The sequence below is a fragment of the Tympanuchus pallidicinctus genome, unplaced genomic scaffold (assembly GCF_026119805.1).
Source record: "Tympanuchus pallidicinctus isolate F22 unplaced genomic scaffold, pur_lepc_1.0 scaffold2, whole genome shotgun sequence".
Classification (NCBI taxonomy): Eukaryota; Metazoa; Chordata; class Aves; order Galliformes; family Phasianidae; genus Tympanuchus; species Tympanuchus pallidicinctus.
Window position 1 is genome coordinate 47,474,670 of NW_026294721.1, and position 17,903 is coordinate 47,492,572.

Here is a 17,903-nt window from a genome sequence, read left to right on the forward strand (position 1 = left end):
TCTTTCTAACAATATCAGAAAGAACAGAGATCTTGAGGCACAATGCAGTAATAGGCAACAAATATAACTTACATCCATGAATTAAATTGCTAAAGTGCTTCAGGTGCTTTTCTCCAAGCATTTCAGTTTAATAGGGAGGAAATTGGCTGCTTTATCTCTTTAGGGCTTTTTGACTCTAGTTTGCAGAATAGTATTTGAACACCAGAAGACTAAAATAGCATTGATTATGCCCTAAATAACTTTGTTCTGAGTTTCCCAAGTATCTCAGAGGATGATTTTAAGGTTTTCTATCTCTGTTGGCCCACTCATAGTTTTACTCAGTAAAGCGTAGGCTAGAATATTAATCAGAAATGTAATTTCTATGGCAGGAAAAGTTGTGGCACTAACTAATGTTTGTATTGTATAAACATTGTTTATGCACCAAAATTCTGAAGAAGAGCTTCTGAAAGGAAGAGTAAGCCAGAACAAAATGTATTTTTCAAAAATAAGAATTAGCTTTAATCATTTAACAAACACCAGTGATTTTGAGTCACCTACGCAGATTAGTGAGCTGATAGGTTATTCACACTTATTCAAGAACCAATTCACACATCTAAAAGTTTGGTACAATAGTGGAGCACTGTACTGGTGTACCTATAGACACGTGACATACATGAGATTGTCAAACCTAATTTTACAGAGGATAAAAAGTGCAGTTAATATAAACCACGTAACTGTAAAGAAGCTTAGCTGATGGCTATGATTTCAACACAGCATATAGATAGAGTATGATCCAACACTGTCATTACACAGTTTTCTCTGGAAGAGTTTCCCAGATATTACTTCTTTTGAATAGCCTAACTTTTCCAAACTTTTCTTAGAGCAGGGACCAAATTCACATGGAACTTACTGGGAAGTGAATTAACTAAAAGCACATCTCAGAAAAAGAATGCATTTAAACAAACTAAATAGTAGGAGAGGAGGAATACAATTCTTATTGGCTACTGCAGTGTTTGTTCTCTTCTAATATAGCTGGAAACATAGGAGCATCACGTCTATTATTTTCATAAAGATAAGTATCAATCCAGGACAAGAAACAAACATTATAAAATTGATGATTTTATTTTATTATATTATGTTTAGGACATTTGTTTCAATAAAACAGAGGCATGCACCTGAAATGTTAGGACACTAGTACTTCTATGTAGAGACTGTCCTCATCTTTGTGCGTAGAAGCAATTTCCACAGCCAAATAAAATGGCCAGCACAGAATCACAGTAAGATCCATGTAGCTTGAGAGTAATCAAACATGCGTATGAAAGATAGTTTATCTTCAGTGCTTGATTACCTATTTATATCACTATTTATATCACCGTTATTTCATACTCTTATCAGTATCTATAAATTCAGTGAGCAATTTGAAAACATACCAGCCAGGCAGCTTATTAATTATTAACCAACATATAAAAATCAGCTAAACAGATAATGTTATTTGCTGTCTCTTTTTTAAGCAAGCCAAACCTAAGAATATTTTAAGAACAGGAAGTTCATGTTGGTCTACTTAAGTCTTAATACACAAACATAAAAACTCGTCCTTCTAGAGCAGTACATAGAACAGTGCTTCTTTCAGCCTGATACACAACTTCCAGTACTTTAAGTCTTTGTAACACCCTACTTATATATGAAGAAGAAAAACAGCCTAGCTGAGGCATTTTTTCATGCTTTGGGGTATGAAGCTATTTAAGTTGTTTTAAAATTTCTATTCTCTTTTTCTGATACAGATATCTTAATGAGAGAGGACAGCATGCCTCTTCTTGAAAGCAGTCACGTGCTAATGACCTGTTCTTTCGCTTTCTGCTTTCTTGGGGAATAGAGATAAATACAATAGCAGTTCTCTGGCAGTAATAGCACAGTGCTCTTTGAAAAATTTTATATTTAGCTCATTATCAAGGACAAGAAAAACTGCTGCTGATAAAAGAGCAACTTTAATCCGATAATGTTACTGTAATATTTACTTTAACCTTTATTAATGTCAGATGTGTAATAATCAAAACCTGTGAGAATACAACAGTAGGTGAGAAAGGCTGCTGATCTTTCTTGATGTCTCTTTGCCTTAGTAGCTAACAATTTAAACCATGGCACGAGCCATGCAAGTACTGTGTTCTATTTATGTTACGCACGGTATAAAGGTGATGGCTCATATTTAGTTTCAGATACTAATCTGTAAGAATCTGCAGAGTTCAGTGACTTTTACAACCAACAGTGCCTTTAATATTATGTGTCACCAACCTAGAATCTCTACTGCCTATCCTACTGGGATCAGTTTTATTCAGGTGAGAATGAATTGCCTTTCTTAACAGATGTCGGAAACTTCATCTTTATCTCTTGCTCTCCTCTCTATATGTATACATAAATCTAACCAGATTACAAACTCAGGAGAAAATTTTTGACAAAACTTGAACTTTTAAGAGAGTTATTCTGGAGAAGCCTTGTTACAGGATCTTAACACAATAAAAGTACAACTTAAAGTGAAAAGTAGACATAGAAAACAGCTCAGTCCCAGATCTTCACACATACTTTTGCGGTGCAGAAGAGTTGCCTTGACAAACAGATTACATAATGCAGTAGCATTTGGGAACTTCCACAAAAAGGAGAAATGGTGAGAGAAATACAGAGCAATTTACAAAAACAGTAGTTCCCATTGAGTAATGGAGACCTTTAGGTTAGCAACGCTAACAGGGAAAAATTACATTGTTGTGAAAGTGAAGTTTCTGATGAAAATTTACCCAGAAACACTCCAAAACAATCACATATGCATCCTTGCATATATGCAAAAAGAAACCTCAGCAAACACTATCTTCTTTTCATAGCATTCATAAGATTGTTCAACAGGCAATGCGTTAGCTGAAACTACAGCGAAACCCTTCACAGCATTACCTGACAGGAATGCTGGCTATGTGAGAGAAAAGCAAAATGAGCTAACTTAAAAGAATGAAAAACAACAGACACCTGAATAATTTCAGCAATTTACATGGGTCTGGAATTTCTCTTACTTGACCTGCAGGCAAGTGCAAAGCATAAGATATTTTCCAAAATCCAACAGACTAGCTGACAAATATGGCTAAGCCTATGCTAGTAAATCACAGGTCTTTGTTTGAGAAAACATCTGCAGTGTGTGTTCACCTCAGAAAATAGCTGAAAGACACCACAAGAAACCATAGTTTCGCTGTATTTTTTAAGGAATGCTAAATCAAGCATAGTTGCTTTACTCCTATTTAGGAAATGTGAAATCTGAGGGAAAAAAAATTATAATCAGAGGAATGGAAGTGTTTTAGAAAAAGATTCAAAATCAATTTTATGTGTTCACTCTAAGAGAAGAGAACAGCAGAAAATATTCAGAGAGAGTTATTTAAGCTTGAATTTAGGAAAAGCTCATAACAAAAGTGCGAGTAGTTTAATCTCACTAAGACTTGAGTTTAAGCTTCTTACTCTTTATTGCCCGTAGGATTTCTCTCCTTTTTGCTTTTGTTTTCTCTTAGGTTTGTACATATTATTGTTATTATTTTTAGAAGTAATAGAATTCACATTTACATTTAGGGTATTTGTTAGTCCATAGCTGTCCAACCTTTTGGCTTGCCTGGGCTGCACTGAGTGAAAAAGAATTGTCTTGGGCCACATATATGTAAGTCGCTCAAATGCAATGCCTCCTACCTATTTCCATGAAAAACACAGATGCAAAGAGCATATTAATACTATTTGATAGAGCACATTCTCAACTGCAAAGTACTTTTTTTTCCAGCATAGTCACCATCATTAGCTCAACATTTTCATCAGCAATGAAGAAGAGCTCGCATGCTATGCTCATAAAACCTGCACCACTGTTGCTATTGTCACTAGTAAATGTACCACCTGCCACCTCACTGTGCACACATCCACTGTTTGGTCTCCATAAACTTTCAGTAAACATCAGTGAACGTCAGCAGGTACCATTTTTTCCACCATTCAATTCCATGCCTTTATTTCATATACACTACAGTGTTGAACTCCATCCTGTCAGAACTCCCTCTGCTGCACAGAGCAACATGTCATGGGATATTGGTGGGAAGGTTCAACCTTTACTTCTATACCTCCAACATCTGTCTCTGATGTCATGGATTAGCATAATAAAATAGTAGGCATTACTTTCAAAGCAGCCCTCATAAAATTGTATGTGTATCTATCTATTAAACAAGACCAACAAATCCATAGAACCAATGGGATAGTTGACCTTATTTTTGTGAACTATTACATTAGTGTAATTCCATGAATGTGGTTTAAATTCTCAGCGAGTTCTGAAGACTGGACTCGCTTGTGTTAGTTAATTTCTCATACAACATACACTCTGACTGTATTTCAAAATTTCTCTGTGATATAACTCACAGCATCTCTTCCATCTTCTCCTAAATGCTCACAGATCTCCTGGACCTAGATTCTAAGTATTTCTTTGCATATGCTGATTTAGATCTTTCAGTATTCTCATATTATTATGCAGTCTCTTTATCATGCTGAAATTGTCTTGGTCTTATTTTTCTTCCATAATTTCACTCCATGCTAGATAATTTTCCTTGTTGGAACTCTTTTCCCATTTGAAAGTAACCTTAGATCCATCAAAAATGGGTAAATCCCTGTGCAATCTAGTGAGTTCTGTTTCTCTTTATTCATCAAGCTAACAAAGGGGGGGAAAAAAAAAAAAAAAAAAAAAAAAAAAAAAAAAAAAAAGCAAGAATATGTATAGCTAGAAACAGATTTAAAAAAAAAAAAAAAAAAAAAGAAAAAAAGCTACATTCAGTTACAGAGTGTATTGATCCATGTAAACAGGAATGAACTTCAGATATAACTAGGTGTTCCACACAAAAATAAACAAAAAACATTTTGGTAAGTCAATCTCAAAACATGCAGGTATATTTTCTTATAACTGTACTTGACAGATACAGGAAAGATTTATGGCTTCCCCAACGGACTTAAGATTTACTTAAAAAGCAGCTTACTTTTTCATTGTGGATCTTCAGGCAACTTCTTTGAGTTTGAGGGAGAATCCAATCAGGAGAAAGATATATGGAGAATTTAATTGAATAACACATTACTACCACTGATTTAATGGACTTTAAGACATATTTTGAAAAATATTGTTCAAAAATTTAAAGTTGTTGTTAATCTGCAGTTTTCTGTACCACTTTATCTGCAAGTCTGGCAATACCCTGACATGAGCATTATTTCTTTATGTTACCTAATCCTTGGATGTATGATGGCCTGTTTTTCATGTGTTTAAATAGAAGAGAACAACATGTGAGAGAGAGATGCTTTTTTACAATTTTAAGGAAAAAAAAAAAAAAAAAGTTCACTTTCATTCTCAATAAGGCAAAAAGAAAATTACCACCATAAAATTAGGAATTCAGTATTTCCTTTCCTAGAATACCAGGATTGGCAACAATCAGATCTTTAGAAATTAAATGGTTTAAAGCTTGAGAGCAACATTCTTAGACATGCTGAACACAAGCATAACTTTTGTGTGAGCAGTTAGCAATCTAGGCCCTCCTTCTGCAAAACACTACACCACAACAAGAGAAGGAAGCATCCTTTATCTTTCTTTCCCTTAGAGACAAGCTTAAGCAGCAGTTGTTTAAGATACATGCTTGGAAGAGAATAACAGGATCAGAGGAAACTATCTTGGTCTTCAGATCAGCCTTTTTTTCATTGAGTAATCACGGATTGTAACTCTTACAGGTATATAAAAACAAGTGGGGAAAACAAAAAACAAATGCATTCAGCATTATTTTAAAAGCCTTATCAGTCATTGTCCTGAACTGCTCATGTATGAATTTACAATGGCAAGACTGAAGCTCTTTGAGTTGTTTTCTTTTAGAAGATGAAAAACAAAAAGAACCAAAATGGACTAAAATTGCCAACTGTGCATCTGTAAAGTTTAAAGGGATAGCTCTGTAAGATAGGGAGAAAAAAAAAAAAAAAAAAAAAAAAAAAAGAGATAACAGAAATCTGACCTCTGTTCACACACACACACACAAAAAAAGGAGGCAGTGTCACTATGGCAACCCACTGATTACAGATGGAGGTAGTTGACATTTTTCTCTCTCTCTCTTTTTTTTTTTTTTTTTTTTTTTTTTTTTTTTTTTTTTTTTTTTTTTTTCCCCTCTCTGCATAATCTCTCTGAAGGCCAAAGAACAACTCAGGAAAATACCTTTTCTGGAGGTATAGATTTTTGTTTCCAACTGCATTGCTGAGTTTTATCCACTGTGCAGCATTGTTACAACAAACTGAAAATGTGAGAGGTACCAAATTGCTCCCTGGACCTTACATTCAGTAAGATCCTTGAATGCAGAGGACTTGCATTCATTTATACTCACCATGAATTTCAGACAATCTGTGGTGTCATTGCGAATCAGAAGATATACCAAATCCCTAAGCTTACATAAATTTCACCCTGTCATGCCTTTTAAAAGCCTCCTTTCACTATGAAACAGGCTATTAATCCTCTTTTTTTTTTTCCTGCACTTCAGAAAAGGGACTCAACACTACTGAAACAGTTGATAAACACTTCCCTGTAACATACACATACACAGGAGCTGGTTTCTCTATTATTCCTTTCTTGGACAGAGTGAAATGACCTATGAGTTATATTGGCATTATCATTGTGAAAATGGGCTTATTGGCTTCTTAGCTGGATTAGCAAGAATGACTTACTTTATATTAGTACCAAGTAGTAAGTAATTTATGAACTTCTCTTATTGGAATGCATTCCCATCAAAGAGCTCAGCAAACAGCATTAATTTTCACAGAAAACAGGGGACCCTGCAACAAAATTATGTTTTCAAACATAGCTTGTTTAGCACTTGTAGAAGGGCTAATGAACTTTGGATTCTCCAAATTTAATATCTATACATATCCCAAAAGTAGCATCACTACTCAGTTAAAATTGTTCCATGTTTTGCAAGCTAAAGACCGGAAGAAGTGCTTTAAATTATTATTTTTTTATATGAATACATAAATACATTTTTCCTAGGGAAAAAAAAAAAACAAACAAAAACAATCTATTTAATCTTACCAATAATAGTCAATGCCAAATAAAATATTGAATTGTCTCTGTGAATAACACCTTTAAATCTGGTGTCAAATACAAATTTAGATTTTTCTTTAAAATGTATATTAGCATTGAAGTATTTCAGGTGCCAAAGAATTGTAATTATAAATCTTAAGTTCCTCCATTTTTTTTTTTTTAATATTAGTCTTAACTGTAAACTCAGATTGCTAGACAGTTTAATAGAGTTGTAATCTGCAGGGCTTTCTTCATCATTTTTCATTTGACAGTTCTTTTATAAGGGTCATAAAGGCAATGGTCTGTAAAATCTATATCAGGTTTTCCTGTTCAGTTGTACTAATCCTGGTATCTTCTTTTCTTTAAGAGGCTGATGTCTTTCTTTTTTCAATTAGAATTCTCTGAATGATTCTTCATGATGTGGAAAGTCTTCGTCTCTTGAAGGAACCCAATTCAGTTAACCTAAAGTGACCTCAATTTTGTACACAATAGAAATAATTTGTTTTCTTTACCTCTACCTTTTAGCACAGTCATGCTTAGATGATCTTTTCTGGTAACCTCAGTAGGAACTTACAAAGAGGATTTAGGTAAAACATTATTAGAACAGAAAAGCTAATTGAAATTTCAATAAAAAAAATAATTGCCACAGCCTACTACAATAAAGAGGCCAAATCATCCACTTATGCTCATAGTGTACATTGTCAAAAATACATCGATGCAAAACAAAAACAAACAAACAAAAAAAAAACAATAATGGAACCATTGATCTTGCATTCATTTGCAATTGGGAAGAGGGTAAAACAAAACTTTTATAAACCTCTTCTCATCACAGCACAGTGAGCATACACAGAGGAACAGAAAGTGTCCAGCTGTACGCTATCAGATTTACACTACTTCACGATATTTTATAGAAGCTTGTGCTTATATAGACATGGGCTATTCTGGAATGCTTCTGATCATGCCTTTCTGTCAGATAAGCAAGAAATGCTCTGCAATATGCCCTGGAAGTTTTCCTTGTATTCTCATAGATTTAAAACACAGCGTAAGGGGTTTTATCTTCCAGTTGTGCTTTCCCCCATTAAAATACACATGTTCACTAAGGGGAGAATCTTCACACTAATTATCGTCCTTCCTAGAGCAAACTAGTATTCTACCCTTGACGTACTCAGGTCTTTGCCATCCAGGCGACTGCTGTTGTCAGGACTTTGACAGACATCAGCTAATGGCCTACTTCTATTAGAAGAGGAATGTATAACATCAATGTCATATTTTCTATAATTAGAACTATTATCTTCTCATTCTGTACTAATAATAGAGTCCTACCATTTATGCTTGTTTAATTTACCATGATATGCGAAGGAACAACTGTGTAAGAAGTAATTTGGAAAAGGAATGGAAATTCACCTGGATCTTTTATTGAATCTCATCAAATGTAACGATTGTGGCTACATTTCTTATGAAAAACATTAAGGACTTTTCTACTCGATTTTGATAACTTGATAGAACTGCAAGAACAGAGATGTTAAGCCTTGATAGAACTACAAGAACAGAGATGTTAAGCCTACTTATTTCGAGAGTCACTACACATGTGCAATATAGAAAATTACACATGGTCCCTAAAGAAAATAGAAAAGATCATGAGTCAGAGAGATGAATCATCTCAGTATTTAAGAAGAGGTATACTTACAGTCAATACTTACCCTAAACCTAAATTCACACTACAGGTAAGGAAACAAAATGAGAAAAAGAAATAGATTTCCAATCCCTTCCTATTAAAAACGTAACCATTTTTTGCAAGTATCTCTGCCAGTTCAATGGAACATGAGCATAATACACCATAGATAATGCACCATCAAGTGCAATCAATGGTATTTGCTGACAAGAACATTTTAATTATGCATTACAGAAATTAGTTAATTTTGGAGGATCTTTGTACTTGTAGCCTCAATTCATAATTATTTCAAGAGTTCCATATGTCACAGCTTGATCAATTGAAGGGCAAGGAAGCACTGATGTATACATTACAGTGATACAATATCTGTAATAAAAATGCAGCACACAGCAATCTTCCTCACCACCACTCGCAATACAGTTTAATCTGTCTTATTCTCACCCTACATACCCAGTGATAATGGCAGGCCTAGCCATTATTCCTTTGCAAGAACTAGCCAACTATAATGACCAAGACATAAAACCATAATCTGTCTAAAAGTGTCAATAGACTCCAAAAACTGTGCACTGAAATAATTTCCTCATTAGCACGAGACTGGTTTTCACACGGAGATCCTGCAGTCAGCAACATTTTCTACAGCCACATAGAATAGAGTCTTTCCACCTTGATCCTATTAACTCCCAGTTGCCAAACTAGTGTCACGCACAGCAAAGCTAAGCTCTGACTACATAATTTTCAGGACCTTCCATGGCAAAGAGAAAAACCATCATTGCTCAGAACACTTCTGTCTGCACATTTAGCACCAAAGGGCTGATGCAGGAGAGGTAATGTGCCACCTAAACTGCCTTTCACCAGAGCTATGAAGCACAAATAAGCTTGCCAGCTTGAATCTGAGTCGGCAGCAGCACAGCCACAGCTGAAAGCAAGCTGATAAAGAAAGGTCAAATGTGACGGGAAGATCAAGAAGGTGTCAATTTAGGGGTGGTGTTTAGCAATACTGCCTGTAAATGGGAACCAATGAGGTGGCCTGAGGACAGTCCTTAGGAGACAGAGGAAGAAGAACAAGTCTCAGATCTCTAATGGAAATGGAAAGTAAACAAAAGCTAAAAAGAAGCGCTTCTTTGATTCTACAAACAGAAAGGAAGCTAGCAGGGTACACAATACCAGTCTAGATAAAAGAGAAGAAGATGACAGATCATAGGATTTGAGAGAAAAACTAAAGATATGAAGCCTGAGAAACGTTCTCAGCATTGTACCATTTTTATGACAATTTTTCAGAGAAAAAACTAAGCCAATTTAAAATTAAAATAATAATAATTATAAGGTATTATAGCTTTTTCTTTTCAAGTTCTTTCCAACTGCTGAAATAAATTACTGTTCATACAGTGAGGAAAAAAAAAAAAAAAAAAAAAAAAAAAAAAAAAAAAAAAACACAACCCGAAACAGTATGTCTACATAGCCCTTCCCCCTCTCTGTCACAACCAATTTGACATGGGATTGGATATCATACATCAGATCTCTGATACTGTATGGCAGTTTATGGCAAATATGTGGCTTGTGTAATCCTGTAACTCACTAACACAGCTGATGGAAACTTCATTGCATTGCACTGGAATCAGGATTTTGCATTCTATTCTCAGTCAGAGTTGTAAGAGAGGGGCTATTGTCTTATGCCTTCTTTCAAAGCTCAGTGGTTCTTGAACTTTTTGGTCCAAATTGGGATTTTCCAAAAAAGAAGTCATCTTCCTTATAGAATAGATGAACAACTTAGGATATTCTCACAGAAGACTGAGGATGTACACTTGAAATCTCTCTGAAAAGGAAGGTATGAAATTTCTCTCCCCTTTATTCTGGGCAAGTAGTGTTCTAACTGCCAAATCACTGTGGAACACTAAGATAACCTCTGGGAAGAAACAAGCTGAAAGAGGTTTGTAAGAAATCACTCAAGAAAAATAAAAACAGCTTGCAAATCTTGAGTGAAGAGTAATTAAAGCCTCAAATAAAGTGGACAGACTTCACAGAAGAATTTAAGACGTATCCATGCTGTCTGTGCTTTTCATCTCCTTCATAATGAGGCAACAGTTAATTGAAATTGTATACAATATGAAGCCCTTTTCAACCAACAAACATGATTTTACATTGTATCTTACACTGTTATGTAACATCAACATAAGAATCCAGTCAAATAAAGCAGAAGTAAAATCCATATTATTTTCTAAACTGACTCTATAGAGAGTTATAAATTGCATTGCATTCAGATAGTCTACTAGATCTAAGAGTTCCCTCCTTTTGACTTTACACCTAAAAGAGCAAAAATGGATAGTGAAACTTTGTAAATATTTGCAAAGTAACAGAAGCATTGCTCTCTTTTTTCATTAGGAACACTAATGAAAATTAACAGTTCCAGTCGTTTTGAGAGTCTGTTTTTAGAACTACTGACACAGAGGAGAGAAAGAAACTACATACCGAAAGTAAAATGATACAGTCCAATATGTATTGTGAGACAGGATGGTGGTTCTTTACCTCAAAAAAAAAAAAAAAAAAAAAAAAAATTAATTATTTCACCCTTGTCATGGACCCTTTTACCTTCTGTCCTTTCATTCACCTGACATTTTGAAATGGAAGATCTATAGCAGAAGCTAAAATAAAATGTATGGCTATTTGAATCAGGTGAACTTTTGTCCTATAACCAACTTGGGTAGGTAGGAATTAACTTTGCATATTGCATTCAGAAGACGCCTCATAGAAAGTAATGTCAAATTTAAAAGCTCTTGCACTTTCCAGTAAAAAAATTATGTATTAATACTTAACCTGATGATTATGCTCTTGGACAGTTACAGAAAAAGACTACTATAATTTTTAGCTAAAGATAAGATAGCAAATATCATTCGTACTGAAAAGATGGAATAAGTTACATCACTGTATAAATGTTGAGTAATGACTGAGCCTCAGCAAGCTTTATTATTATTCTTAACATTGAGATGCACATTTTTTTTGCAAACCAGTCTGATTTGTATACCAGAACGGAACCATTGTTAAAAAAATCTGAAACTTATATATATATATATATATATATCTTATATATATATTAACTTATATATATATATATATATATATATATAAGTTATATAACTTATTAATTAACTTATATATATATATATATATCACAGTTGCTTTGTTTGAAGTGGGTGACATACATGTGTGTAAGTCTGCATAAAAGCATTCAGCAAACTCCAGCCTGCTTTTGCTAACAATCACGTTTATGTAGTCAATTACTGATATCAAGTCTTTAAAAAATGCCAGTTGTATTCTGCTCCAATATACTCCCTAAGAAGCATCCTTTACCACTGCAGAAATAAAACAAATTTGAAGATATAAAAGACCACTCCACCTTCCAGATCTGATCTTGAGCAATTTATTCAATTCTATCTTGGAGAAGATGATCTCAAGAGAGTCTATTACTAAAAAGACATTGGGTAGGAAGAAATGTATGCAGGGAAGAGGGCACAGTGTAAATGTTTTAGTGCAAACACAAGAGAGGTAGTTTTGACCAAATTTGTTTTATGAACATATACCTGTATTTATTAAATATATATATATAATATATATATGTAAGTGTACAATCAAGTTAAATATATATATATAATATATATATGTAAGTGTACAATCAAGTTTACTTAAAGTTAACTGGAAAACTACCACTTAAGAACAACAAAGGAAAACAAGTTGAGAGAAAAATATTTCCTTCCTTTTTCCTTCCTCATGCAAATATTTTTTTCTTATTGTCATAGCCACACAAAAGAATGAAGGCTTACTCATGATTTGCTATTGACTGACAAGTTCGCAGTTACGCATGGGGAGAAAATGTTCCACTCATTCTTCTTTTCTGCTTTCTTCCATCCCCCCAGCTTCTACTTTTAAATTCACTGCCACTAAACACAGGTTGCTTTCAAACCTTCTCACTCTGTGATTCCTTGAAAAATCACTGTGAGAAAAAAAGGAACAGCATCCAATCATCCCCTACTAAATCAAGGTGAAATTCCCTACGTCAGCCTGCAAGAATATCAAAAGTTCATATTTATTTCTTGTGCTTTTCTCGCCTATCACTTTCAGCTTTGTCCCTTTGGCTTTGTCACTCTGCTGTTTCTTTTTCATGTTCTGTCTTCATTTGTTTCCTTTGCCCTACTCTTAGGGTGGCTCAGGCTCTTGCTCCTCCTTTGAAAGACTCCTAGGTTTCCTTCTTTCAGAAGTTACTCCAAATAGCCACTTCCTGAAGAACAACCTGTTTTCTCTATAATTTGATACTGATTTTTGTACACATAGAAAGCTGCAGACATCTGCATTTTTTAAAGTAATTTTTTCTGTCTTATAAGAAGCATCTCAAATTAGATACCTTTATTTGTGGTTCATTTATTACTGATCTGCTCACATTTAAACTAATTATCTGGAATTTGTTTATTCAATGTGCTACGATATCTAAAGTATTTGTTACAGTTGGTGTTACAGCTGGAAAGATTATCACAGTGAAAATGGGAAAAGAAATAAGCAGAGGAGAAATGCTCACCTGTATCTGAAATCCAGATTCACAGGAAAGACTCCACAGAGGAAGGATCTCCAGAAAGACACTCTTACCCAGTGGCAGTCAGCCCTTAAATGGGGTCTAGGAAAGGTAGAGCCAGGCTCCATCCCATCCAGTCACACAGCTGAATTGCCTTCACCTGTGCTCCTATGGCTGACACAGTCCTTTCTCAGATGCTCAATCAGTGGTTCAGGCCATGACTCAACAGTTCCTGTACAGTATTTAAAACAAAAATGTATTTAAAATTGGTTAGTTAGCAGGCAAAATAGAAATTTCTCAATTTAGACCTTGTCTTTGCTCTATGCAAGTAGGCAGCAGTAACCATCAAACCATACTGAGCAGTAGTGAGTGAAAAGCACACTGCTTTAGACTGCACAGAGAAACTTTTGCATTCACTGTCCAGAGTTTTTTCAAGTAAAAGAAATCAGTATAACTGGCCGAAAGCAAGATTACATGCTAGGAGGTATCCACGCATATTAATTGTTCAGCTGCAACTTCATAAATATACGGAAGCAGCAGAGGCTGTGATACTTAGGCTTGATTTTGAAAGTTAATCCAGTAAACTGGATTGGTGGGTAGAGAAGACACTTGCTCATTTCTAAAAAGTCTATTTGAGAACTGCGGAAAATAGTTAAGAGTTTTACATTAAAAAAATTAGTTGATGGCACATAATTTTCAGACACTAACACTTTGACAAATAACAGGAAAATATTTTTAAATAATAATGAGAAACTTCAAAATGCAGACATTTTTCACAATGAAGTACATTTAATAAGTTAAAAAATAAGAGCAGATCTAAAAATATTCTAATATAAAGTGAAAATGTTAAAATCCCAAAATAAATAACTATTTTGTCAAAGCATCTCAAATTATTAAAATAAAATGTTTTAGGGCTTCCTCTTTGTGACTTATTCATAAAAATGATGTCTTTTCCTTTTGCAAAAGGATTTTTCCTCTTTTACAAAGCTCCTATGTCTTGCCATTCACTGGGATATTACTTCTACAGGGCAATGGAGAAGAACAACAAATCACCTCCAAAATGTATCAAATCCAAAACTCAGAATTCTGTTGCTGAGTGCCTTGGTGCCATATAGCCCTAGGAGCATGAAGGCCCCATTATCTGCATCTTTGCCTTCCCTTACCTCCCATTTTCCATGTCTGTTTATCTAAGAAATATAAACACCATGCAAAACATGTTAGCTAAACACTGTAATACTTTGTAAACGTTATCCAATAATACATGCACACACAATCTTAAAATAAGCAGGATGCTATGACTGCACCAAGTTAGCACACTCCAATTGGCACTAGCAGCTTCACAAGCAAGAATGACCTTCAGGAAGACTGACCAAGTCCCAGTGAAAAACATAAAACACATTCCAGAGCATGTCATCAGCTACAGATCTCATTGTAACACCTTTTTGTACGTGAAGTTGCTTCAACATTCTATGTGAAACAATATAATTTAGATATCTATTGATAAATAGATATTACAGAGTTTGGATGGAGCATTTTAATTGGAACACTTTCTTTTTTTTTTTTTTTAAATCAGCCCTGTCAGAGACAAATTGGTAATAATGGCAATGTGTCACTGCATTACTTGTCTGCACATAAATTGAATATAAACTTAAACATTTTCAAAGTGATGTTGTTCCAAGCAGTAGGAAGCTTCTTTTAGCTGCCCTCCGCCACCTGCTAGCCTCATTGATGACCATTTTGATATGTTTCAGAACAAGCTGTGTCTACCCTGAGGCATAAGGGTGCTTTTGAACCATCAAGCCTTGCTGAAGTCCGTACATACATATTCAGACAAAAATATTGGTATATTAGTGATTGCTGTATTAAAAGCAGATGTTCTATGCATCATGTGACATACCTAAAACCTCCAGTTAACAGTGAGTAAAACACTTAACAGCCGCTGACTTGATCTGATGCACCAATAGCACAATAAGTTTTGGATTCCTATTGGTGCCAGATATTCTTTTAAAACAACTAAGTTAAATTCACTGTATGTAGAAATTGAAGATGCCAATCAAGATGAAGGAAGCAGAGATAACTTACCACTACACATGGCAGAGGCATGTTGATTATCATGCCCCTCTTGTCTGCTTCTGTTACCAATTTATAATCTGCTACTAATACCCTGATATGCTCCAGCTTTCATAAATATCCTTTACACCTTCCTTTACACCACCTGTTAGGGTGTAATACTGCTGGATTCTTATGACTGTAACAGCTGTTTACTCAGTTTTTAATCTTATTATACTGGGTAAAGAGAGGAACTTGTAATCAGAATTATAGTCACTTACTTTTGAAAGAAAAAAAAAGAGTGAGAAGCTGTATGCCAGCTTGACAAGAAACTCAAGATAGCTTGTGTTTTTTGTATTTCAAGTCTTTACCTCAGTTTAGCTATAACTACATAAGTGCCCCTTCCTTGACAATGTGAAATTTTGAAAAGAGTATTTAACATTTTTCACAAAATGTTTGTGTACCACCTCTTTGCTCTTCACATTTTCCTAAATTTATTTTCTCACTTTGTTTGTATTTTAGTCTTACTACCTCTGTACCTTAATCTTCTTAGATTTTAAATCCATATAAAGATTTTGTTATGTTTTGTATGTATTTCTTAAGAAATGTGACTTTTGATGCTATCTACTTGTTAGAACAAGAAGTACATTAAAAATATATTAAGTAATAAAGCATGAGGAGACAGAAAGCAGAGAAAAATTTAAAAAACAGTTGCTGGAAACTATTTCCAGGAAAGCATGGTTGCCTGAAAATGGAAATGGTCGTTTTATAAAAGGAAGTTTTCATTTCCATCATCACCTTGAATTCTAACATTTGAGCCTGTTTCAAGTTTGTCATTTCTCAAGGACACTGTTTATACATATAGTATAAGTGGTAAATAGATTTTCTTCCTGTATCAAACCATCATAAATTCATAACAAACATACAACTATCAGCTAAATTACTAATAGGGATTTCAGTCTCTGCTACTGCTTATGACACATTCCACACTGCCAATATTCTTCACAATAAATTGACTGATGCACTGCAACTCTTCACACACAAACCTCTTTGACAAAATGGAAATACATTTCATGAAACATTTGCAATTCACATGCATTTTTACAGACTTCCCACTGATGACTGACTGTGGAAGCAACAACAGTACACACCAAGAAGGCTGAAGGACAGTGAATGACAGCTTTACTTTGCCATGATTCAGCTTGCTTAACTTTGAAATTTGCATAAATTCTGAGCAGGCAGAGGCCTAAACATTAATGACATTAACTATGCTGAAAACTGTTTTATCTTATACATCAGCTCCAAGCAGTCAAACTAGCTTTACATTTTGTAAGCATTGAAAATTTAAGCATAAGCCAAAGATTATAATTAGCCCATATAACAAGGAAGCATCTCCAGAGATTAGCAACAGCTGCTCCTTAGCCAGAACTTTCTTCAATTTTTCTTTCTCAGAGGCAAGAGATGAGGCATTTCTTAGACACTGAACAAGCATTTTCCTTGAGTTAAAACAGTACTCACATTTATGACTACTACCAATATTGAACCCACTACTGAACTAACCTATTAAGTACAAGTTCTTAAAAAATGGTTACATATGTAGACCTTGTACCATATCTACATATGACATGATAATACAGAAGATAAAAATTAAAAGATATATGAAAAATGAATATATATTGTTTTAACTTTTATTTCTCTTACCAAACTAAGTCTTTTTCTTGTTTGTTTATTTTGTCACTAAACATGTATTAAACGTGTATTAAACACGTGTATTAAACATAACATCTAAAGCTGCAAGAGCTTTTATTTCTCTTTTTTGGCAAAATCCCAGATCATGCCCTCTAAGTGAAAGAAGCCTTTCACTGTTGTAGTTTTTGCATCCATTCCTATCCATCTCACTGGCCTGCTTCCTTCTCTGAAAAAATATAGCCTCTGAATCCAGGCAAAAAGCATTTGCTTTTAATGCAGCACTGAAGCTAAACAGGCAGCAATGTCAGTAGGTATGAGCAATGCCCTTTTTCATCAAGATGGAATGTAGCAGAAAACTTGAGCCAACATAAAAATCAGACATGAAATATATTACAGAATGCCACATAAGTTTTGTTATGTTAAGGTTTTTGATTTTATGTACTGCTTACTCATTATTTCTGGTATGTTTTTAAGTACATCAGACTAACTCAATCAAGAATGGTTCCAGCTTATTGAAAAGACAACCATAAAAATTCATTAAGAAATAAATTGGGATAACTATGTGTAGTATCTCCAAGATTCATTAGGATCATGAGATGTTAAAAATATAAAGACAATCCTTTAAAGTGAAATACCTAGCACTAGTCCATATCTCTGCAGTTTGAAGAAGATTTTAATTGTCAGTTACTGGCTACTAAAATATTTCCTTACAGTTACCTGCAGCTTGCAAACATACAATACAGGCAAGGACTGACAATCCTTATTTTCAACAGTACACTAAATCCAGCCATAATCTGAATATCATTACCACAAATAGATCTAATGGATGGGGAGATCTTGTGAGAGGAAAATCTGAATAGACAAAC

General features: G+C 34.4%; 1 long non-coding RNA gene across 2 annotated transcripts in view; it reads right to left on the minus strand.

Annotated features, from left to right (window-relative positions):
* LOC128080286 (uncharacterized) overlaps positions 1-17,903 on the minus strand; it is a 123,038-nt gene that overhangs the window by 91,480 nt on the left and 13,655 nt on the right. For both annotated transcript variants that reach the window (XR_008206575.1, XR_008206576.1), the window contains exons 2-3: positions 13,306-13,531; positions 11,208-11,264 (exon numbers count right to left, since the gene is read on the minus strand). This is a non-coding gene — a long non-coding RNA (uncharacterized LOC128080286). The remainder of the gene's footprint in view (positions 1-11,207; positions 11,265-13,305; positions 13,532-17,903) is intronic.